Source organism: Oryctolagus cuniculus, chromosome 12, assembly GCF_964237555.1.
Source record: "Oryctolagus cuniculus chromosome 12, mOryCun1.1, whole genome shotgun sequence".
NCBI lineage: Eukaryota > Metazoa > Chordata > Mammalia > Lagomorpha > Leporidae > Oryctolagus > Oryctolagus cuniculus.
The window spans coordinates 31,841,544-31,864,053 of record NC_091443.1 but is presented as its reverse complement, the minus strand read 5'-3'; the positions used below and the strand labels follow the sequence as shown (position 1 = coordinate 31,864,053).

General features: G+C 36.8%; 1 long non-coding RNA gene across 2 annotated transcripts in view; it reads right to left on the bottom strand.

Moving 5' to 3' along the window:
• Positions 1–22,510, bottom strand: part of LOC127483821 (uncharacterized) — a 136,735-nt gene that overhangs the window by 103,751 nt on the left and 10,474 nt on the right. For both annotated transcript variants that reach the window (XR_011380731.1, XR_011380732.1), the window contains exon 2: positions 15,060–15,128. This is a non-coding gene — a long non-coding RNA (uncharacterized lncRNA). The remainder of the gene's footprint in view (positions 1–15,059; positions 15,129–22,510) is intronic.

Sequence of the window (22,510 nt, the reverse complement as noted above, 5' to 3'; positions counted from 1 at the left end):
CAAAATCTCTCTCTCTCTCTCTCTCTCTCTCTCTCTCTCTCTCCATCCCGTGTGTGTGTGTGTGTGTGTGTGCATGTGTGTCTGTATCTTCTATCACTCTGCCTTTTAAATAATAAACATCTTTGATTTAGAAAAGAAATTCTAGTTTTATACAAAATACAATATATAAAACTATATAAATGACCTGCCTTCAGAGATTAAGACAAAGTCTTCAATTAATTACAATGACTCTAGATTCAATTAATTACAATGACTCACTTATATGTAGGCTAAATCTCCAGTTGTTTCTTATTGGTAAACAGGAAATTTCTTAATATCCTCTTAATATTCAAGAAGAAAACACAGCACTGATCAGATGAGATTGGGTGTGTTCAGGGTAGTATGGCCGTAGACAACATAGCCGTGATAAAGTGATAAAGTAGCTCCTATATTATAAATTATAAAGCATTATTTTTCCCTTTAGAAATCGAACTCCAAATAAGTATGCCTATATTTCAAAGATTGAATGCTTACCTTTAAAAAGAACACAGAATTAATGACAGTTTGTATTTACATGTATGATCTGACCAGAAGAGTTTTGTTTTCTAATGTTATTGAATTTGTCATCGTAAACAATAAAAATGAATGAAATTATAAAGTTTGCTTACTTATTGTTGAGGCACAGGGTAAGAATAAACTACAAAGAAATAATCCTCCACACATCCTAAAACAACTATGGAGAATAACCATGTTCAAGAACCATGGTCTGATGGGAGGGAAATAGCCACGTGAGAAGCCATGTGTTTCAGAGTTGAGACTTTTAAAGGACATTCAGTCCTTTTTTTTTTTTTTTTTTTTTTGACAGGCAGAGTTATACAGTGACAGAGAGAGAGAGAGAGAGAGAGAGAGAGAGAGAGAGAGAAAGGATTCCTTCCGTTGGTTCACTCCCAAATGGTTTCCACAACCGGCGGCACACTGTGCCAATCCGAAGCCAGAAGCCAGGTGCTTCCTCCTGGTCTCCCACGCGGATGCAGGGCCCCAGCACTTGGGCCATCCTCCGCTGCCTTCCCGGGCCACAGCAGAGAGCTGGGCTGGAAGAGGAGCAACCGGGACAGAATCTGGCACCCCAACCGGGACTAGAACCCTGAGGTGCCCGTGGCGCAGGTGGAGTACTAGCCAAGTGAGCCGTGGCGGCATACAGTCCTTTTTCAGCTATTGCTTGTAACTACTCAGACCCTCGAGAAAGTTCAATAGGAGCTAGTTCAGTGGCTGAATGGAGACTCTCACACAGCCAAGTCATGACCAGTCCATCCTACTACAGCCTTTCTGAGGAAGATGCCCCAATGGTAAAAAAAATACTTTCTAAGGACAAAAGATGGAAAAAAGGCCAATGAGCAATTTGCACCATTTTTCTCTATTTCTTTTTTTATCCATAGTGTTCAATTAATAGATCTATTTCCTCTAGAGCTTGGAATACAAAAGTGCATAATTTAGCCTAACTATATAAGTACATTAAATTTTAATTGATTGTCTTATGTTAATTGACTCCATTCTGCAGTAGCTTATACAAGTTAATCAATATTTCTAAGCCTCAGTTTCCTCATGTGTGAAATGAGGATAAAAATTGGATCAATTGTATGATATCATTGTGTGAATTAAATACTATTAACAATTTTTTTTCTATAAAGAGTCAGATAGTAAATATTTTCTACTGTGTAGTTTATCTGGTATTGGCCATATCTATCCAATGGTGCTATAGTAGCACAAAAGAGTTACAGACAACATGCAAAGCACTAAGGGTCGTGCGTTCCAGTAAAATTTTCCTTGAAAAAATAAGAGGCAGGCCAGATATGGATTTCAGACCATTGTTTATGGATACACGCAATAAAGCAGGAAAAAGTTGTTACTGTAGGGATTTAAACATGGTGTAGCCATCATTATTGGGTTTCATTATTTAATCTCAACTTTATAACTGCTAAGAGTAATTTAAAGCTCATTTTTTATTAATTCAACAATACTTTCAGAGTGCTTCTCATATGACAATACACAATACTGTATCTTCTTTGGTGTAGTCTGTTGGGTTTAGTACATAAGCATCACATCCCAGAATAGAAAGGACAGTCTAAAAGGGTGAGAAATGAATCTGAAGGGAAAAAAATGAATATGCCTGCAGACACACATTATTAGTTAAAATAAGACAAATCTTCACTGTAACAATTTACTTGATTAATTGATGCTCAATTTCTAAAGCAAAAACTGATAAAATTGATATCAAAATATGTTAAATAATGTGCAGAAAATCATACAATTAAAGTGCAAGAACTATTCTTTGAGCCCAGAGCTGTCAGAAAATACAGCCCACATTCTTTTTCTTCTGCCATTATGCCATACTTCCTTGAAATATGGGTAAGATCTCAGACATGATGAATTCAATAATCTCAGTTTCTCATAAAATTTTAAGGAAAATCATCCAGTATTACATGAGAACCACTTCGGACATAGGAAAAAAGAACCAGTTAACTGATTGGCTCAAATTGTCTGCTGAATCTATATTGCTGTTTCTTAAAATGCTCCCAAATACTTGAGCTGCTAGAAAACTTCATTTTTTAAAAATATTTTTTTCTATTTTCAATTCAAAATATACAAATAATGTATTAAAGGTTAATTAAAATACTTTCTGAAGACCATAGATAATAAAAAATTGAAAAAAGAGGGTATGAAGAAGCAAAGAGAGTGTAGAAAATTCAAGGAAACATTTTCCCCACGTGTATCATCCAAGTCTGAATTAGAGCCTCTGATTCAATTGACTTCAATAGTATCAAAACGAGAAGTTGGGGCCAAGTGCTGTAGCGTAGCTGGTAAAGCCTCTGCCTGCAGTGCCAGTATCCCATCTGGGCACCCCTTTCAGTCCTGGCTGCTCCACTTCTGATCCAGTGCCCTGCTATAGTAATTAGGAAAGCAGTGGAAGATGGCCCAAGTGCTTGGGCCCTTGCACCCACACAGGATACCTGGAAGAAGCTCCTGGCTCCTGACTTCAGCCTGGCCCAGTCCTAATCATTGTGGTCATTTGGGAAGTGAATCAGCAGATAGAAGACCTCTCTCTTTCTCTCTGTCTCTGTCTCTCTCTCTCTCTGTCTCCCCCCCAACCTGACCCCGCCTATGCCTCTGCCTCTCTCGAACTCTGGCTTTCAAATAAATAAATAAATACATAAATTAAAAAAAAAAAAACTAGGAGATAAGGCTGAAATCTGATAAAACCACAAAAAGGTTGTAAATAAAATCTATAAATTAAATATAAGTAAACACTATTAAAATCAAATGAATCAAGAGAGTAGCAAAAATGAAAGAAAATGTATTATAGACCAAACAGAACAAACACAAGTTAAGGCAATGGTATATATTCTTTTTATGAAAACTTGCCACAATCAGGTCAGTAAAATGAATTTTAATAAAAGTTTGACTAAAACACACAATAAATTTAGGTGTTTACAGCTTTTAAAAACCTAACAATTTTAAGTAATCTATGGTTGCACAAGAAATCGTAATGGAAATTAGAAAATACATAGAACAAAATGTAAAGGAAGTCTACTAATAAAACATGACACAGCTAATGTGAAGTTTAGAAGTAAATGTGTTGTAAGTTCAAAAGCAGGCAAAATTAAAGAAATAAGAAGCCAAGAAAGTAATTTCATAATGACATAATGATTAGAAATTCTGGGGTGCTAATAGTATATTCTATTTCTTATTCCAAAATAAACCACAGAGCAAATCTTTTTATTTTTAAGATTTATTTATTGATTTGAAAGGCAGAGTTACAGAGAGGCAGAGGCAGAGACAGAGAGAGAGGTCTTCCATCTGTTGGTTCGCTCCCCAGATGGCCACAATAGCTGGAGATGTGCCGATCTGAAGCCAGGAGCCAGGAGTTTCTTCTGGTCACTCAATCAGGTGCAGGAGTCCAAGGGCTTGAGCCATTTTCCACTGCTTTCCAGGCCATAGCAGAGAGCTGGATGAGAAGTGGAGCAGCCGGGACTCAAATTGGCACCCACATGAGATGCCTGCACTGCAGACAGAGGCTTTACCCACTATGTCACAGTACCAGCCCCCAGAGCAAATAGTTTTAATTTATACCCCAGCTTTTCTCTGTCTACATTATTTCTTTAATCTACTTTATACTCACGGACTCTAATGAGACTGACACAATCTCTAATGGTCCTGACCATTTATCCAGCTGCCTACAATATTTCCCAACTTAATATCTATTCAGACTTAATATTTCCAAAGAACTCTTCATTCTATACCCTCTAAGCACAACTATAATTCTTTTACATGTCACAGTATCAGCAATTTTTTCTACATCAAAAGACATACATAGCACCTCTTTTCCTGCTCCTTCCTAGCCCAAACTATATCATTCTCTTTGGTCTTGACTTCTTTACTCCCACACTGACAGCCCTGCATTCTCTCTTGGAACACTCATATTGATTATCCAAAGAACAGTCAGAGTGTTTCTTTAAAAAAGTACTTTTTTTTTTTTCATTGAGAAGAGTTTGTTTGAGTAAAGCAAAGCAAAACAAAAATGATTCACAAGTGGAACAGCTACCAGAACCAGAGCAGATTTTGAAAACTCCAACCAACAACAGAATCAGAGAGCATTTATAGAAAAACAGCTGAGCAATAGAACACTACATCATTGGTCAAAGCCTAGTCAACCAACCAGTGAACTGGTTACAGGTTAACTAGTTACTTGCTTACAGGTCATGTCTGTTACTTTTACTTTGTTTATAGCATTAAGTAATATTCTCAAGGAGGCCATGGATTTAGACAAAGCACCTGCCTTGGGCCCAACAGATTAAACCGATGTAGAGTTTAATCATAATAGCTGAGCTTTGGTTGACTTCAGAAAGCCCTGTGGCCAAGTAACTAATACAGAAATTTAACCAAGTTTCTGTTCTGAAAAACAAACAAACAAACAAAAACATTTTAATGGGATCCCACTTCACCCAGAAGAAAACTCAATAGATTTTTACAAAACTCTGCTTGGGCCCTGATAATCTCCCTTACCTATGTCATCTGCCCTTGTCGCCTTTGCTCTCTTTGCCTGCTTTCTGTGTTTCAGTTATGACCTTCAGATGTTTCCTAGGAGACTGGAGGATGTTGCTGTTCCTGCTGCCTTTGATCGCCTCTTCACCATTCACCCACACTGCTTGCCCCATTTACTCTATTGAGCTCTGACCACATTTTACCTCTTCTGAGAAATCTCCCCTACCTCTAGTTCACAATTAGCATTCATTTACACCTGCTGCCCCTTTTATTCATTCATTTATTCCTCATTTATAAAAAAAAAAAAGGCCTGAAATGTCAAATACCTATGATGAGTCAATCCAGTTTTAGGCATTCTAAAACACCATATAAATAATCAGCCACAATTTTGGAAGGATGAAAAAGATCTGTTTTGGGATTCAACAGTGACAATAGAAAAACTCTTTGGAAATGTTTCCATCTAAAAGAAAAGTGAAATAGAGAAAGACATACACACAGAAATAGAATATTTAGTGTCAAATTAAGCCTGTCAATATAGAGTAGATTAAAATCATATCCTTGGTAAAACTGATGAAGAGAGGTGAGTGAGGAAGGAGGATTGTGGGGGAGTAGGGGAGTGAGAAAAGTAAGTTGTCTTCTTGGAACTGTATCTATGGAATACATAAACTCTGTTCCCTTTATATTAACAAAAATTAAATAAAAAAGAAGCAGTCACCAGGGATGTTTCCTCTGTGGCTTGGATCTTATTTTGCCTGCAATATATGTGCAAATAGTGATTTAGGGGAGTCCAAGCTTAATCTCACATCTACTAAAATACATTTGATTAGGTGGTTATCTTTATCATTTCAGTTGTAACCTGACAGGTAAGATCCCATTTCACTTTTCACAATTGCCAAATTGTGCTTCGAACATATATTCAACAACTATTAAGAGTTGTCTATTAGCAAAACTTATTCTCAAGCAAATTATTCAAGAGGGAAGACAATAGGAAATAAGTATGATGTAGTATCACTTTCATTTCTGGAGACAGAAAACAACACCACTTTTTTTTTTTTCCCACTGCAAACACCAAATTAAACATGAGGCAAGGCAACTTAAGTTTGTTTAATTTTTTTTTTTTGTTTAAAATTTTTAATTTTTTTTATCTTTTTGACAGGCAGAGTGGACAGTGAGAGAGAGACAGACAGAGAGAAAGGTCTTTCTTTTGCCGTTGGTTCACCCTCCAATGGCCACCGCAGCTGGCGTTCTGCGACCTGAGCACCGTGCTGAGCCGATAGCAGGAGCCAGGTACTTATCCTGTGTCGCTCCCCCTCTTCGTGGAGGAACGACACAGGACCCTGCGCTGTTCTTTTGTCTGCTCGGCCCTCCCCGGGTTTGCTGCTGGTTCTTCCTGGGTTGGCTACCGTCCCTCCCACCTCCGTGGAAGGGCGGTTCCCGCTGCCACTTTCCCCACTTCCGCGGGGGAGCGGCACACCGCTGGCCGGCTCTCTTGGGGGCTGCACAGATGTTATTCGGATAGATGTTCCAGGTGCATGTTGTCTCTCTCCTCCTTTATAGTCCTCTTCCACCAATCCCAACTCTGCTACCCACACACCGAGTACGCTGCTCTCCTCCAATCAGGAGCAGGTCCTGCTGCTTATTGGTTGAACTGGAGGCAGCTGTGTAGAAGCTGTTTCCTCCTCTCCCAGCGCCATATTGTGGGAGAGCAGATGCATAGAATAAGTCTTAATTCCAGTTAACAGTCTAGTCCGAGTTGCTCCCAGTTGCCCCCCACAATCCTGGTCTCCCATGGGGTGCAGGGCCCAAGCACTTGGGCCATCCTCCACTGCACTCCTGGGCCACAGCAGAGAGCTGGCCTGGAAGAGGGGCAACCAGGACAGAATCCGGCGCCCCGACCGGGACTAGAACCCGGTGTGCCAGCGCTGCAAGGCGGAGGATTAGCCTAGTGAGCCGCGGCGCTGGCCAAGGCAACTTAAGTTTAAACGGAATGCTTCTCCATTTTGTCTCTTTGAAATATATCTTGTTTCTGCCAGACATAATAGTTCATAATTAAATAGAACAAATTTAATCATATATTTATTTTATAGAAAGTAAAAATATATTATTTATCCAGCAATAAATCGCTAAAATAATCTGAAAAGTGAATATTGAAAATGGAAGAAAAATGTCATTATATATAAATTAAAGTAAAATCAGCACAAATGTCAACTACCATGGAAAAGAGATAGAAAAAGATTAACCATCATCTTATAATCAGCTTTTTACTTATGTTTATTCATTCATGCAATCTTTATTGAGCATATATAATACACTTAGTCAGTCACATGTAGATATAGTGAATAAAGAACCTAAAAATCAATTCTTAAATTTCAAAGATTTTTTTCTTCTAATTATTATTTTTTTTTTCATTTGACAGGTAGAGTTATAGACAGTGAGAGAGAGAGACAGAGAGAAAGGTCTTCCTTCCATTGGTTCACTCCCCAAGTGGCCACTACAGCCAGCGCTAGGTGCCAGTCCGAAGCCAGGAGCCAGGTGCTTCTTCCCTGTCTCCCATGTGGGTGCAGGGCCCAAGTACTTGCCCCATCCTCCACCACACTCCCAGGCCACAGCAGAGAGCTGGACTGGAAGGGGAGCAACCGGGACTAGCACCTGGTGCCCATATGGGATGCCAGCACCACAGGCAGAGGATTAACCAAGTGAGCCACGACACTGGTCCTTTTTTGGTATTTCATAACAAATGAATAAAATAGTTTCTTTTTAAATGCAGATAATTGAGGCAAATCATTTTTTGTATTGTGTAACTTATTTATATTTGATTAATGACCTTAACTCTCAGTTTTTCATTTTGTGAAATACTTGATCATATGTAAAAATAGTGAACTATGCAACAATTTAGTTCATTTGATTATTAGTGAGACAAATTTAATTTAAAAATAATACATTCATATCTCCAAGGCAGTCCTCTACTTTTACCATGCAAACCAGACCATGACAAATCCTCACTTTACTCTGTTTCAGAACATCTTTTGCACAATGAAAACCTTCTTCCAGACCTGTGAAAGAAGTAATTTAAATATTTAAAAGAAGCAAAGTCTCCAGGTTGTTTCTGCTGTGGTGCAGATCCCAGTATGCCTGCAATACCACACCTCCTACAATGTGTTTGATTAGGCAGTTATCTTTATCATTTTAATTCTCACAAGAACAATGCTACATGGATAACATCATCAAGAAGTAGAACAGCCCAGCATCTTTACATGCACGAAACACCAAAACTTCCAAGGTGTTGTTTTCAGTCTTCTAAGGAATAGTGGAGAAGTGTCAAGCAATAGTGGAGAAGATAGTTGTAGACACTAAAGCTGTATTCATTGTCTTCTGTATTTTATGAGGTGTGACAAGAATCCAACATAGTTTATCAGCTTCCCAGACTCAACTTCTCACGAGTCCACTCAGAGATAAATATAGGGTTGTCAAAATGATGGACTTTAGAGTGGATCAGAAACCAAAGATATTAATTGCCTAACTAGATTTTGATTATTCTTTCTGTTCTAGGGAGAGAGCACTTCATTTCATTACACATCAGGGTGAGTGCAATGATTTAAAAGCTTTTCATTAAGTGACAGATATTAGAAAAGAGAGTATGCATTTAATAGTATCATTATATTCTCCCTGTTGTATATCTAAGATATAATCATGAAAAATTTGAAACTAATAACACACTCAACGTCTTAAAATAACTTGTAATGACAGATAATACTTCCCATTCCTGAATGAGTATAAATGAGGAATGCATGACTACATGATGTGCTTTATAATCTCATGCTGTTTCCCTAATCTATCGTAACTCCAATAGCCTTAAGTAAAAGTAAGTCATGATGCTTTTTATGTTGACATAAAAGCTTTTCATCCAAATGAAGCATTCCTCTTCCAGATTTAACTATCAGACTAGGGTGCTATAACTTCCAAATGATGAAAACTGTTAGTGTTTACAACAGTTAAGAGCCAAAATCAATAGATGCATATTAACTTGGGACAAATGGCTAGGGTAAATTACAAGTGCTGCCATATGCTGTAGAACTTGCTTGCTTCATGGTTAAGAGTAAGCATGTAATTGAAAATCAATAAGAAAAAACTAAAGATTTTGACAGATAATTACTTTTCATCTCACTGAGAAAAAAATATATAAACATATTATTTAAAATATTTAGTAAGTAAACCAAAAAAATTGGGAGGAAATATCTGTTTTACAGATAAGAGTTCTTAAGTTTGCATGCAAGACACAAAAATTAGCACAGGCCTCTCTTGATCAGGTGACTGAAGTCTAGTATGTATATTAAAGCTTAATCTAAAGGTAGAAAGAAAAAGTATATAATTCTAGTCAGTAAAGGATATAGTAAATAAACTCAGTCTTTCACTAAAATATATCTTAAACTACATACAGCCATTTAAACCAAGATAATATTACCTTAGTCTCCTCTACCAATTGATATTACTATTTTAAAATCTCATGATTATGAAAACCAATAAACTGAAGAGAAAGGAGAGAAAAATCCTCAATATTTTACTTGCCTTCCTATCTGTAGAGCCAGACATACTTTGTTTTGTTCCTGTACTACAATTAGATGCAGTAACAAAGTAAAAATTATTTAAAAGGACTGTTAGTATATACTAACCTTATATGTATTATCACTATGTGAAACACTGCATAAGTATTATCTCATATGAGACAATTATTATTCCTATTTTCCAAGTGAAGACAGTGAGGATTAGAGAAATAAAGTGCTTTGCCTGCAGTAAAACTGCTAATAAATGGCACACAGATTTTGGGCCCATCTGATTCAAAGGTATGCCCTTAGCCGCTCAACAAATGTAATCATTTCAAATTGGATGTCTAGTATTCCACTTAAGAAATTTGAGATTAGGTATTTTGGAAACCAGTTTTCATCAATGATTCTCACATTCATTCACGTGCATGTTTGGTTTATATTTGTCTGTTTGGCCAGACTGAAAACCCTCTGAGGGCAGCAAGCACATAACTATGCGACTGAGCTCTTCCACTTCTCCTACTGTTAGTCTACCGCACATACACTGTACACAGTGACGGTTTTAAATGTGTTTACAAACCTTTTAAAAATGCATTTGTCAAGCAATAGTATGTGATGCTAAGACCATTTATTAATATTAGCCTAAATTATTAAAAAATTTAGTTTTCTACAATACACTGTGCACATACCTTTTTTTCATTCTGGCCTTAGTGATAGTCTTAAAAATTCTCCCTACTTCGGTATGAATATAAATTAACTAATTTGTTCTTTCTAAATATCTGATACCAGAAAAAGAAACCAGTAATTAATTACTTATTACATTATTTGAACAATGAGATGATTTTCTAAAGTTAAAAACAGGGATGAGCATTTAGCCTAGAGGTTAAGACAACTTGTTAGGCCACCAGAAACCCATATTGGAGTACCTGCATTTGAAGCCTAGCTCAAGCTCCTGACTCTAGTTTCCTGCTAACACAGACTCTGAGAGGCAATAGGGAGGTTTAAGTAACTGGGTTACTTTTACCATAGAGTTACTGGCTTCAGCCCTGTCCAGTCCAGACACTGCAGGGTTTTTTTAGGAGACTAAACCAGCAGATGAGAGCTTTCTCTCTCTCTCTCTCTCTTCTCTCTCTCTCTCTCCCTCTCTCTCTGTCTTTCCCTCTGCTTCTCAAATGAACCAATAAACATTAAGGTGAAAAACAAAAAGTGGATAAATAAACTGGTAGTACCTCCAGACAATGGAATATTTTTCAATGCTAAAAATAAATGAGCTGTCAAACTATGGAAAGAAGGAACTTGTGATAGAAGCCAATCTGAAAAGGCTACATATGGTATGATTTCACTTATATGACAATCTAGGATAAAGAAAAACTCTAGAGAAGGTAAAAGGATCAGTGGCTACTAGGGGTTAAGGAAAATCAGTGGAGCATAAAACATTTTAAAGGCAATGAAACTACTTTCTGATTTTACCGGTGGATATATGTCACTATTCATTTGTGAAAACACTTACAATGGTCAACTCCAAGAGTGACCCTAAAGTAAACTATGGACACAAGATAATAATAGTGTGTCAATGAAGGTTTATAAATTCTAACAAGTGTTCCACTCTGGAGTTATATTTTGATAGTGGGGGATCTGTGCATCTGTCAGGACAAAGCATTTATTAGAAAGCTCTGTACTTTCTTCTCAATTTTGCTGTGGACTTAAAACTGCTATTGAGAAATGTCTATCTTTATTTTGTGATTCTTTCTTTTTCTCAGAGTAGTTATGTCTTCTTTCTATATTTTTCATTCACCAGTTATGCTTCTTTCTCAAGACTTCTTACTCTAACCTTATCATATCCCAATCTGGCCCCAAGACTGGTGAATACTTGGGGATTCGAAACTCTCTTTTGAGTAACATTACTTTAAAATGCATGGTTTCCTGGCGTACAGCACACCTGTTCACAACACCTAGGAATATAAAGTCATCCAGGTCATAATGTTGCATTAGAAGCTAAAAACTTAGCTTGATGAAAATACTATTGTTTTTTTACTTAACAAAAATACTAATAATGATAATCATGCACTTCCTCCCCCTGTTTTCTTACCAACTCATATTTTAGAACCATTAATTTTTCTAAACATATCAGAGAAGCAGCTTCTGCCCTTTCTCTTCACTTGCTCTTAACAGTGGCATAGAAAAAGGCTTCTAATTTTTGGCCAGTGCTTTCCTACTGAATGGAGACTAAAATGCTAACAGTTGTAGTTCACATGTCTTGCTTATCCTGTCTGCCCCTTTCCAGTGGCGATTAGGGAGCCCTAGCCCTACATTTCACTGAACAAGTTTTCACCCAGTGTTGATCTTAAGGTTCATGAGGGAAAGAAAGGAGAACTCTGGTCTAAACTACACTATTGAAATTAGGGTTGACATTTGTGATATCTAAATTTTTATTTCTGTTTTTCCAAGTCTAGTTTCAGTCGTTTCATTGTAAAGAGGGGGAAAAGACTATGCTTAGTTAGCATGCACTCCAATCCCAGCAACAACCAGGAAATGTTCCATTGCTAAAAATCAATAGAGTTCTATAAATGCAACTTATCCATATGTCACTAGTGCCAACAGTTTGCAGGTCACACCCAAGTGGAAAGAGAAAGAAAAAAAGTCTCATGATCAAATTTATAAAATTCTCATTGCTTTCTTCAAGTTTTCTGTCCTGCTTTTATGGATGGTCCCATATTCAGAGCGGTTACTTGCTTTCCAAAATGTTAGCATCACATACTTGATTGAAGGGAAGAGCAAGCAGACCTGATGCAAGCTTTGCAAAAAGTTGACACTTTTTGTGGAGAGGAAGCACAGAATAAAAATTGGACCCTAAGGAAGTTGCTCATTGCATATGTAACTTTCTTCTCTGAAATTCTTGGTAAAATTTTTGAGCAGTATAAAAGTGTAAAAATTCCATAAAGGTAACTCATTTTTACTATCATTTTTAAATACATGAGAGAAAAAACTCAATGCAAATAGTAAAATGGTTAAAGTTATATAAAAGAATTAAGAAGTAAAAACTATATATGTGGTACTTCAAAGGGTTCATGAAAATGTGCATTATCTTTCAACTTCATTTTTCCATGAACTTTTTAAAGAACCTTCCATATGTTCTAGACAAAAGTTTTCATACTCCCTTACGTAAGCATAAGGCTTGAAAATATTACACATAATCTTTGGAACAAGGTGTACTCACGAATAGTGGTAACCTAACCAGAGGGATAAAGTATTATTAGTGTCTTGCATTCCTAAATACTTAATTGAACCAAAATCATTTTGTGGAGGGAGGCTTATCATTATAGTAAATGAGATAGAGGGTAACAAGTGAAACAGAGTTCAAGACAGCAGGAAATAAAAGACATAGAAAACTATTGAGCCAGAAAGGGGAATTGAAACAGACCTGATGTAGCACTAATCATTAGTGAGTGAAGTAATGAACTAGGGATGTGATGGGGTTTTAGTTATGGCCTACCAAATGGAAATGAGAAATTTCCAGATGTTCCATATGGTCTGTAATTCAAATGCTCTGTGCCTGCAGGTCAGAATTTTCAAACAGAAAACAGATGTAGAAAAGACAGAATTTCATGTACACACCATGATGGTTAGCTTTCAAAATCTCAGTGCTAGCGTGCAAATTCCTCACATAAGAAGTAGGGGCTTAAAATAAAGCCTGTCAGACCTCAGGCAGAATTCTAATTGAGAAAAAGAGTTTCAGGTTAATAATAGCTTTCTTTTTACATCCCAATTCAAGTGGTACAAAATAGCAATAGAGATTTTAACACAACAGCACCAGTCCAAGATCTGCAGAGTTCAAAAGAACATTTCTTGCCAAATGGCATTTTTGCTAAAGAAAATAATTGAAATTAAAGACCTTGATATTGGAAGATTAATTCTGCATATAACCAAACACAATTTCCAACATATCAAAATGTCAATTTCTATCTTAAAGATAACAGATATTTTTCTACAGTGACAAGTAAATTCTCATTTTTTAGTCTCAGAATTAAGGAAATTAAATTTCAAGAAGCAAAATTTAAATCACTGAAAAAGCCTTTGTGAGGTCTCTTGTGGTACACCAACACAACTTATATATGAATCCCTCTCCCACCTAGTTTAAAATCAAGTAAAGGAGATAATAAATGCATCTAAATAAATGATCAGCAACTCTAGAGGTTAATAGAGACCAATGGACATGCTAAACGATATGCTGAGGCTAAGAATAGAATAGTATTCTTATCTGATAGGAGGAATAAAGGAAGTTACACAGAAAAAGTGATATTCCGAAGGGGCCATCATGATAAAATTTCATGTAGTATTTCAGAACACAGATTTGAAGCTAAACTCCTCACCAAATATATTGTCACATGGGTGATGTTACTCAATCTTCCTAAGCCTCATTTTTTGAATATGTAAAGTAGGATTATAAATCCTCTATATCATAAGGTTCAAGCAAGAATAAAAATTGATAAATAGAAAATGTTTTCTGAGTATATAGGACACAGCTTGGAGGAAATTCTATTTTTTCTTTCTACAAGTAACTGCTTTAAACAAAATATGAGAATACTTAGTGCTATTTCTGTTCCCTCAGAGGATTACAAGAAAGGCTCTTACTTCTCAATCACTTCTCCCTATATATTAGGATGGATAGGTAAACTTGAAATAAAGATCTGGCATGGCACAGATTTGTCGATTTTCTTCTCCTTCCCCCTTTCTTGCTTTCAATTGATGGCTGGCAGGAAAAACGAGTTCACTTTTGTATTCCTACTTCTGAAAGGTCCAGACATTTTTATTTCCCTATCACCTCAACGTGTATGAACAGGTATAGCCCTTTCACACTGTTTCCTGGGTAAGTGTCAGCTCTGCACATTTAAGTCCTTAGATTTAGAGTGGGAAGAACATTAGAAGACACCCTTTGTCTTTAAATTGGAATGTTATTCCTTAATCAGAGCTTTGCCATGCAGTTCCCATATAGCTCTTAGCCTGCTTTTCTTCTTTTCTAAAAGCCAGTTAAGAAGAGAGTTGTAATTAATTGGCATCCTCAAAAATTCAAATTATCAGAATCAAATTTTTGGTGCAGCATAAAGATGCCATTTTGAATGTCCACATCCCATAGCAGAGTGCCTGATTTGAGTCCCAGCTCCTGTTTCTCATCCGGCTTCATTTGTGAGCAAGGCAGCAGGTGATGGCTCAAGTACCTGGGTCACTGCACTCACATCAGAGGCTCAGACTGGGATTCAGGCTCCTAGCTTCAACCTGGCCCAATCTTGGCTATTAAAGATATTTGGGGAGTGAATCAGTGGATGGAAGCTTTTCTGTTTTGCTCTCAAATAAAATAAAAATAAATAAATAGATAATCTTAAAGAGTTGGAATACATATACAGAATCCAAATTATCAGGTGATACTCTGGTGAAAGTGTAAATGATTACACGCTTGTGATCTCATAACATGTAGATCTAAAGTGGAGGAGCAAAACTTACATTCATATAATAGGACGGTGCTTCATAGTGGAATACGGAGGGAATTCCAGACTTTGGTACCTGGCTCTTCTGTCAACAGAAAGACAAAATAAAATGATATTCCTTCACTTTCATATTGTTTAAAACATATAAGATTAAAAAATCCAAGTTTCCTTTCTTTATAATTAGTTCAATTTTTGTGAAATCTACTTATATGCATGTATAGAATGTTCATTTTTGTATAGATAGCACCAAACACTGTAAAGAAACTAAGGAAAGGACATTTCAATTTTGCTACAAAGAGAGGATCTCCTACACATTCTGAAGTGCTTATGTCTTCTAATTACATCTTTAAAAACTTAGCATAAAAGCCAGTTGCACTATCTGTATAAAGTGCTAAATACATAATTGTGTTATGTCCCCTAAGATCACCTATGGGATGTCTGCTTTTCAGTGGAAGTACTAATCACGCATATCTGAGGCAAAAAATGCTGGATTTCTACTTACACATATCATACTCCTTTTCTTACTTGCTATCAGCTGAGAATGAGCATTTCTCCAAATTTTGTGCATCAGACACTTAGCTTGCCTCACTCTAATTCCTGCCTTGTTTAGTCATCTTGTTAAAAAATGCCCAAGCATAAGATGAAGCACTTGTCTTGACTTGTACTGATATTTTCATTGACCTTGAATCTCTAGGTGAAACCTTCCTTGGTCAGACTTAGCAATGATCCCTAATTACTGTGTTTGGACAGAACTTAGAATTTCATACCATCTCAATTACAATTACATCTCAACTTACAATTTCATACCATAAACAAAAGATTAAGTCCATCTCAAGGTTAGAGTCAGCAAGAGTATCCTTAAAAGATAGAACACCTTACTGGGGGGCAGGACTGTGGCATAGCAGATTAAGCCACTGCCTGTGACACCAGCATCCCATATGGATACCACTTCCAGTCTTGGCTGCTCCTGTTCTAATCCAGCTCCCTACTTAATATGCCTGGGAAAGCAGAAGAGGATGGCCCAAGTACTTGGGCCTATGCACCCACCTGGGACACCAGGCTTCAAGTTGTGGCTATTTATAGAGTGAACCAGTGGATGGAAGATCCTCTCTCTCTCTCTCTCTCTCTCTCTCTCTGCTTCTTAAATAAATCTTTATTTTTTAAAAAAAGAAAACTTTATTTGTAATCCTGTAAAACAGATACTAATTCTGTCTCCCATTTTTTAAGAATGTACACCTTAATAACTTAAAACTATAGACCACATATATACACTAACAATTGAGTGTAGAAACACAAGTGCTCTCAAATTTAGATATGTTATTAGGTTTGGGATATTAATATTGTGTTTTATAATTATATTTGGCTTAAGATCAAATAATATAAGGTTATTGCTTTTGATAAATTTTCTCCAACACCTAATTGACTCTCTCCTACCTAATATCTTTCTGCCAGTAAAATTAAAATTTTGATAGAATAGAGTGATGTAAATAAGGTGGTGAAAGAGTTTTTAGCCTTATAGAAAACATCAATTTTAGCAACCTTCTGTGCACAAAACTATTTTCGTTAGAACTAAGGAATCCAGGTAAGAAATTATAGCACCTGAGTGGAGCACAGAAATATTAAAAGATGCATTGAAGAGGGAAGGAGGATAGTTTCATATTATTGGCATCACTCTTCCCCAAAGCACATGCAGCATGCACAGAGATAACTTCCATATGGAGGAAAGAAACTGAAGTGAGCACTCAGACTTTCAAGAACCCTAGCAGCAAGTGCACTGTATTGAATCTCAGATCCAGGAAGATCCCCATGGCTTGAGTCTTCACGCTAGTTCTAGTGGGACGAAGCTCCAGGTCTGCCTCTGTGAATCCAAGTTCCATATATGACCCAGCATCAGGCAACCCCATGGTCCCAGGCTCCAGGACACCTCCTTCAGACCAAGCTTCAAATTCATCCCAGTACCAGACCAGTCCCCATGAAACCAAACGCTGGTATATCCCCTGCAGAATTTGTTACTAGACCTATACTTTAGACACAGTCCTTAGGCTGGTACTTTGGACCCAGGATCCAGGGCAACGCCCAAGGCCAAGCTCTAAGTCTGCCTCTGTGTAACCAGGGCGAGATCCTTCCACAGGTACTCAGGCATAAGGACCACTCCTGCACACTCAGACTGGCCTTTGTAGACCTCAATACCAGACACATTCACCTTCTCACCAGGCACCAGGCCAGTCAGCCCAAGGATTCCATTAGAAAAAACCCACCTCAAGGTCTGTTATCCAGCCCTGTTAGACCCTCTGGGTGGACTAACTGGTGAAGGACTTTCCTCCAGATACTGAAGTGCAAAAACTGGAAGAGATGAAAACCTCTTCAAATCTCCAATTGCCAGTCCAAGAACCAAAGGACTATTAGTAATCATGGAAATATATCATAAAATGAAGAAAATAATCCAATAGTAAGTGATCATACTGAAATGGAGAGCTATATATCCCCTGACAAAGAGTACAATGTTATGATCTTAAAGATTGTGAGCTGTAAGAAAATCTAGACAACTAAACAGAATCAAGAAAACAATCCATAAACAAAAGATTAAGTCCAATAATTAGACAGAAACTATAAAAAAAGAACAAAATTGGGGCTGGCGCTGGGGAGTAGTAGGCTAAGCCACTGCCTGCAGTGCTGGCATACCATATGGGCACCTGTTTTAGTCCCGGCTGCTCCACTTCTGATCCAGCTCCCTGCTAAAGTGACTGGGAAATCAGTAGAAGATGGCCAAAGTAATTGGGCACCTGCACCCCCATGGGAAGACCCAGAAGAAGCTCCTGGCTCCTGGCTCCTGGCTTCAGATCGTCCCAGCTCCAGCCTTTGTGGCCATTTGGAGAGTGAATCAGCAGATGGAAGACATCTCTCTCTCTCCTCTCTCTCTTTCTATAACTCTGATTTTCAAATAAATAAACAAATCCTTTTTTTTAAAAAAAAAGAACTAAAGGAACACAATAATTACATAAAAATTCAATGGAGTGCTTTAATAGCAGATTCCATCAAGCAGAAGAAAGAATCGGTGAGTTCAAATACAGGTCATGTACATTTTCAAAAATGACTAAATAGCATGTTACTGACTTAACAATAGACACATAGCCCAATGAAATTGATAAAATGCCCAGAAATAAACCCAAGCATTTATAGTCAACTATTTTTTAGCAAAGTTGTGAAGAAAACATAACGGGGAAAGACCCAACAAATGGTATGAAGAGAATTGAATATCCACATGAAGAAGAGAGAAATTACATCCTTATCTTACACCATAATAAAAGTCAACTCAAAATGGGTTAATGACTTGACTATAACACCTGAAACTGTAAAATGTAGGAGTAAAACTGCATACCATTAGTCTACTCAGCTTTTTTTTTTAAATAGGACCTTAAAGCACAAGAAAAAGTGAAAAATAGAAAAATGAGAGATGGCATTAAACTGCACAGCAAAGAAAATAAATAACAAAGTGAGCAGTCAACCAAGAATGAGAGAAAATATTTGCAAACTATATATGTGATGATGGGTTACTATTCAAAATGCATAAGGTACACAAGCAACTCCATAGCACAAAAACAAGTAATTTTATTTAAAATTGTCAAACAGATATCTCTCATAATAAACTATACAAATTGCCATTGAGTATTTGAAAAATTAATAAGGAAATGCAAATTCAATAAAAATGGTCAAGAGACACATGAAAACTGATCAGGATCACTAGCCATCAGAGAAATGCAAATAAAAACCACAATGAGGTATCACCTTACCCCCGTTAGTTAGAATGGTTAACATCCAAAAGTCAAAAAAAAAAAAAAAAAAAAAAAAAAACAAATGCTGGTGAGGATGTGGGGAAAAAGCTATCTAATACACTGCTGAGAATGTCAGTTAGCACAACCATTGTGGAAGACACATGGAGATTCCTCAGAGATCTGAAAATAGCTCTATGACCCAGCCTTCCTAATTGAAATGAAATCAGCATATGAGAGCATTATCTGTACCCCCATATTTATTGTAGCTCAATTCACAATAGCTAAGATACAGAACCAATCCAGACATCTATCAATTGATCGCTGGATAATGAAGATGAGGTATACATATACTATTGACTACTACTCAGCCTTAAAAAAGAGTGAACTTCTGGGGCCAGCGCCATGGCTCACTAGGTTAATCCTCCGCCTGTGGCGCTGGCATCCTATATGGGTGCCGGTTCTAGTCCCGGTTGCTCCTCTTCCAGTCCAGCTCTCTGCTGTGACCTGGGAAAGCAGTACAAGTGCTTGGGCCCCTGCACTCACATGGGAGACCAGGAAGAAGCAACTGGCTCCTGGCTTCAGATCTGCACAGCTCCGGCCATTGCGGCCATTTGGAGAGTGAACCAATGGAAGGAAGACCTTTCTCTCTGTCTCTCTCTTTCATTGTCTGTAACTCTACCTGTCAAATAAATAAATAAATAAAAATATTTTGAAAAAAAAGTGAACTTCTGTCTTTTGCAACATAATGGATGCAGTTGGAAGCCATTATACTTAGTGAAATAAGCCAGTCTCAAAATTGAAATATCATGTTTCTCTGATATATGGCAGTTACTATAGAATTGCCAAAAGTGTATAGGAATGAAATGGTCATTTTGGGATATGATTGTCATTTTTAGCCCTCAGTATACTCTTGTGGAACTGCAGTCTTTCTATATTTTACTTATTGAATATTATTACTAGTGGCAAATTAAGTCTGTGAATAGAGTGGATTAAAAGGATTTTCTTTGCAAAAACTGATGAAGCGTCGAGAAGTAGAAGGGTATGACATGGGGAGCAGGGGAGTAAGGGATGTGTGCTTGTTTTCTGAGAGCTGTATCTATGGAATATATAACATTTGTTTTCTTTACATTAATAAAAAATTAAAGAAAAACTGTTGTAGAGGCTACGGAGAAAAGGAAACTCTTCACTGTTGGTGGGAGAGTAAATTAGTAGAGCCATTATGGAGAATGGTATAGAGGTTCCTAAAAAACTGAACATATAACTACCACAAAATCCAGTAACCCCACTTCAGGTATATATTCAAAGGACCTTAAGTCAATATGTCTAATGGATATTTACACATCCATGTGTATTTACAAGATTATTCACAATAGCCAAAATTTATACCAAACTATGTGTCTATTAACAGAAAAATGTGTAAAAAATGGTATTTAATGTTAGAGAATATTATTAGTTTTATAATGTTAAAAACATTTAATCTTTTGATTTATGGACACTTTTAAAATAATTTATTGGTTGTAAGCAGATCCATTTATGTTTAAAAATAAATTTTTAATTTTTTAAATTTTCAAAGTTTTAAATTTTTTTTAAGTTTAACTTAACTATTGGATCCTTTATTCTAAAGTAACAATGATGGGGTGGGCACTTCATTCAGAGGTTGGGACATCACTTGGAATGTCAGCAGCAGATTCCGAGTACCTATGCTTCTGATTCTAGCTTCCTTCTGGAGACAGCAGGTAAGGATCCAATTACTCTGATTCCTGCCACTCTTGGGAAGCCTGGATTTAGTTCTAGCTTCCTGACCTCAGCCAAGCCCAATTCCAGACTGATGCAGGTGTTGGGGGGTGATTTAGTGACAGAAGATCTCTGATCTCTGTCTTCTTCAATCTCTCTGTCTCCCTTTCAAATAATACATAAATAAGTAAATTTTAATCGAGAAAAATTGATAGTTTTATTGCACTTTAAATTTCCTCTCTGCTCACCGTGAACAGCATTGCCTGGCAGATTTGAGCTTCCCAGTGCACAGGCAACGCTAAAGATTAAAGCAAAAACAGGGAGAAGTTATCATCTCCATCATCTGGATGCTTGTGTTTGTACTATTAGCTCTGATCATTGTATTGTTGAACAAATATCATCTGCTTTCATTGTAATCGTCTCACCATATTAATACTGAACCCTAAGAAGTCAAATTCAAGTAAGGATCTTTAATTTCAGAAGCCTCACTTTTCATTAGTAGGAAGAAGGTTGAGTCATTATTTTCACATATCAATGCCTGTAATTAAAGCCTGCGGTGTTATTAAAGGTAGCAATTGACTGCTCCATACAATTAACTCACAAACAAAATTCACAGACCAAATGCAAATACTGCACTAACATAATCCATATAAGGAAACACTGAAATAACATTTAAAAATTATAAATTTAAGAAATCTAATTTAAGTTACAAGTTGTATTTGCAATTCAGTAGCACAGGGCTTCCAAAATCCCAATTTGTATTTTTGCAGCAAAGCCTGGAGACAGTTGTTCTACCTAAAAAGGTAATTCTTTGAAGAGGTCTGTGATGTGGCTGTTATTCCACTTTGCTGTTCATATTCATACACAATACAGGATCTACAATTAGATGAAGATGGTGTTCATTTGTTCTCTATTATTACACTGTCCTTCTATATTTAATCTTAAGACTCACAAGTATCCCACACCCTGAATATCAACATGTTGTCACAGACTGTGATGGAAATTTGCCTTGCACTTATATGGAAGTAACCCAAGTTACTGGGTTTATACACAGGTATTTATTGACTCTCAATTTTACCATTGAACTGAACTCTATATTCCGATAATACTTAACCTGCAGTCTGTCAGAAATCCTACTTCCATGAAGTATAATCTATGACCAATCCCCCCCCCAAAAAAAAAAAGTCAATTTGGACCAGTTCTATACATCAATCCTACTGTGTGTGTGTGCGTGTGTGTGTGTGTCTATGTTTGGTATTGGGTGCTGTTAGCAAGCAAAATTAATCACCAATATTCACCTTTCCCTTAGCTATTTCACTGATTTGTGAAAATAACTGGAACTGGGATTTAGAAGGCTGATTCAAGCTGGAAAAACAAAACATTGCTGATAAGAGATGAATAAAAGGGGCTATTGTACCCCTTTTAACAAAGAGAAAATCCACATGGATTCTATCTTGGGTTTTTGTTAAGCCTTTGCTGTGAAACATGATTATTTATAAAATCAGATGCTTCGATTTCACAAAAATCAATTCTCTGACTTTACTAAAAGTAGAAATTTGTCAGTTATTCAGATAATACAAAAGTACTTCAAAAGATTTGTTAGAGAATGACATGAAAAGATGTTTATTTTGGTGTCAAATTTTTTAAATCTATGCATAGATTTTTTCATAATCTGTATTTTTGTGAACTTTTTGAATTACCTCATATTTTACTTGACATGGCCATGGTAGACTCATTTGTTAGAATATTATATATATATATATATTTGTTTGTTTTGTTTGTTTGTTTTTTAATTTATTTTATTTATTTGAAAGACAGAGTTACAGAGAGAGGTAGAGTTAGAGAGGTCTTCCATCCAATGGTTCACTCCCCAGATGGCCGCAACGGCCAGAGTTGCACCGGTCAGAAGCCAGGAGCCAGGGAGCTTCTTCTGGGTCTCCCATGTGGGTGCAGGGGCCCA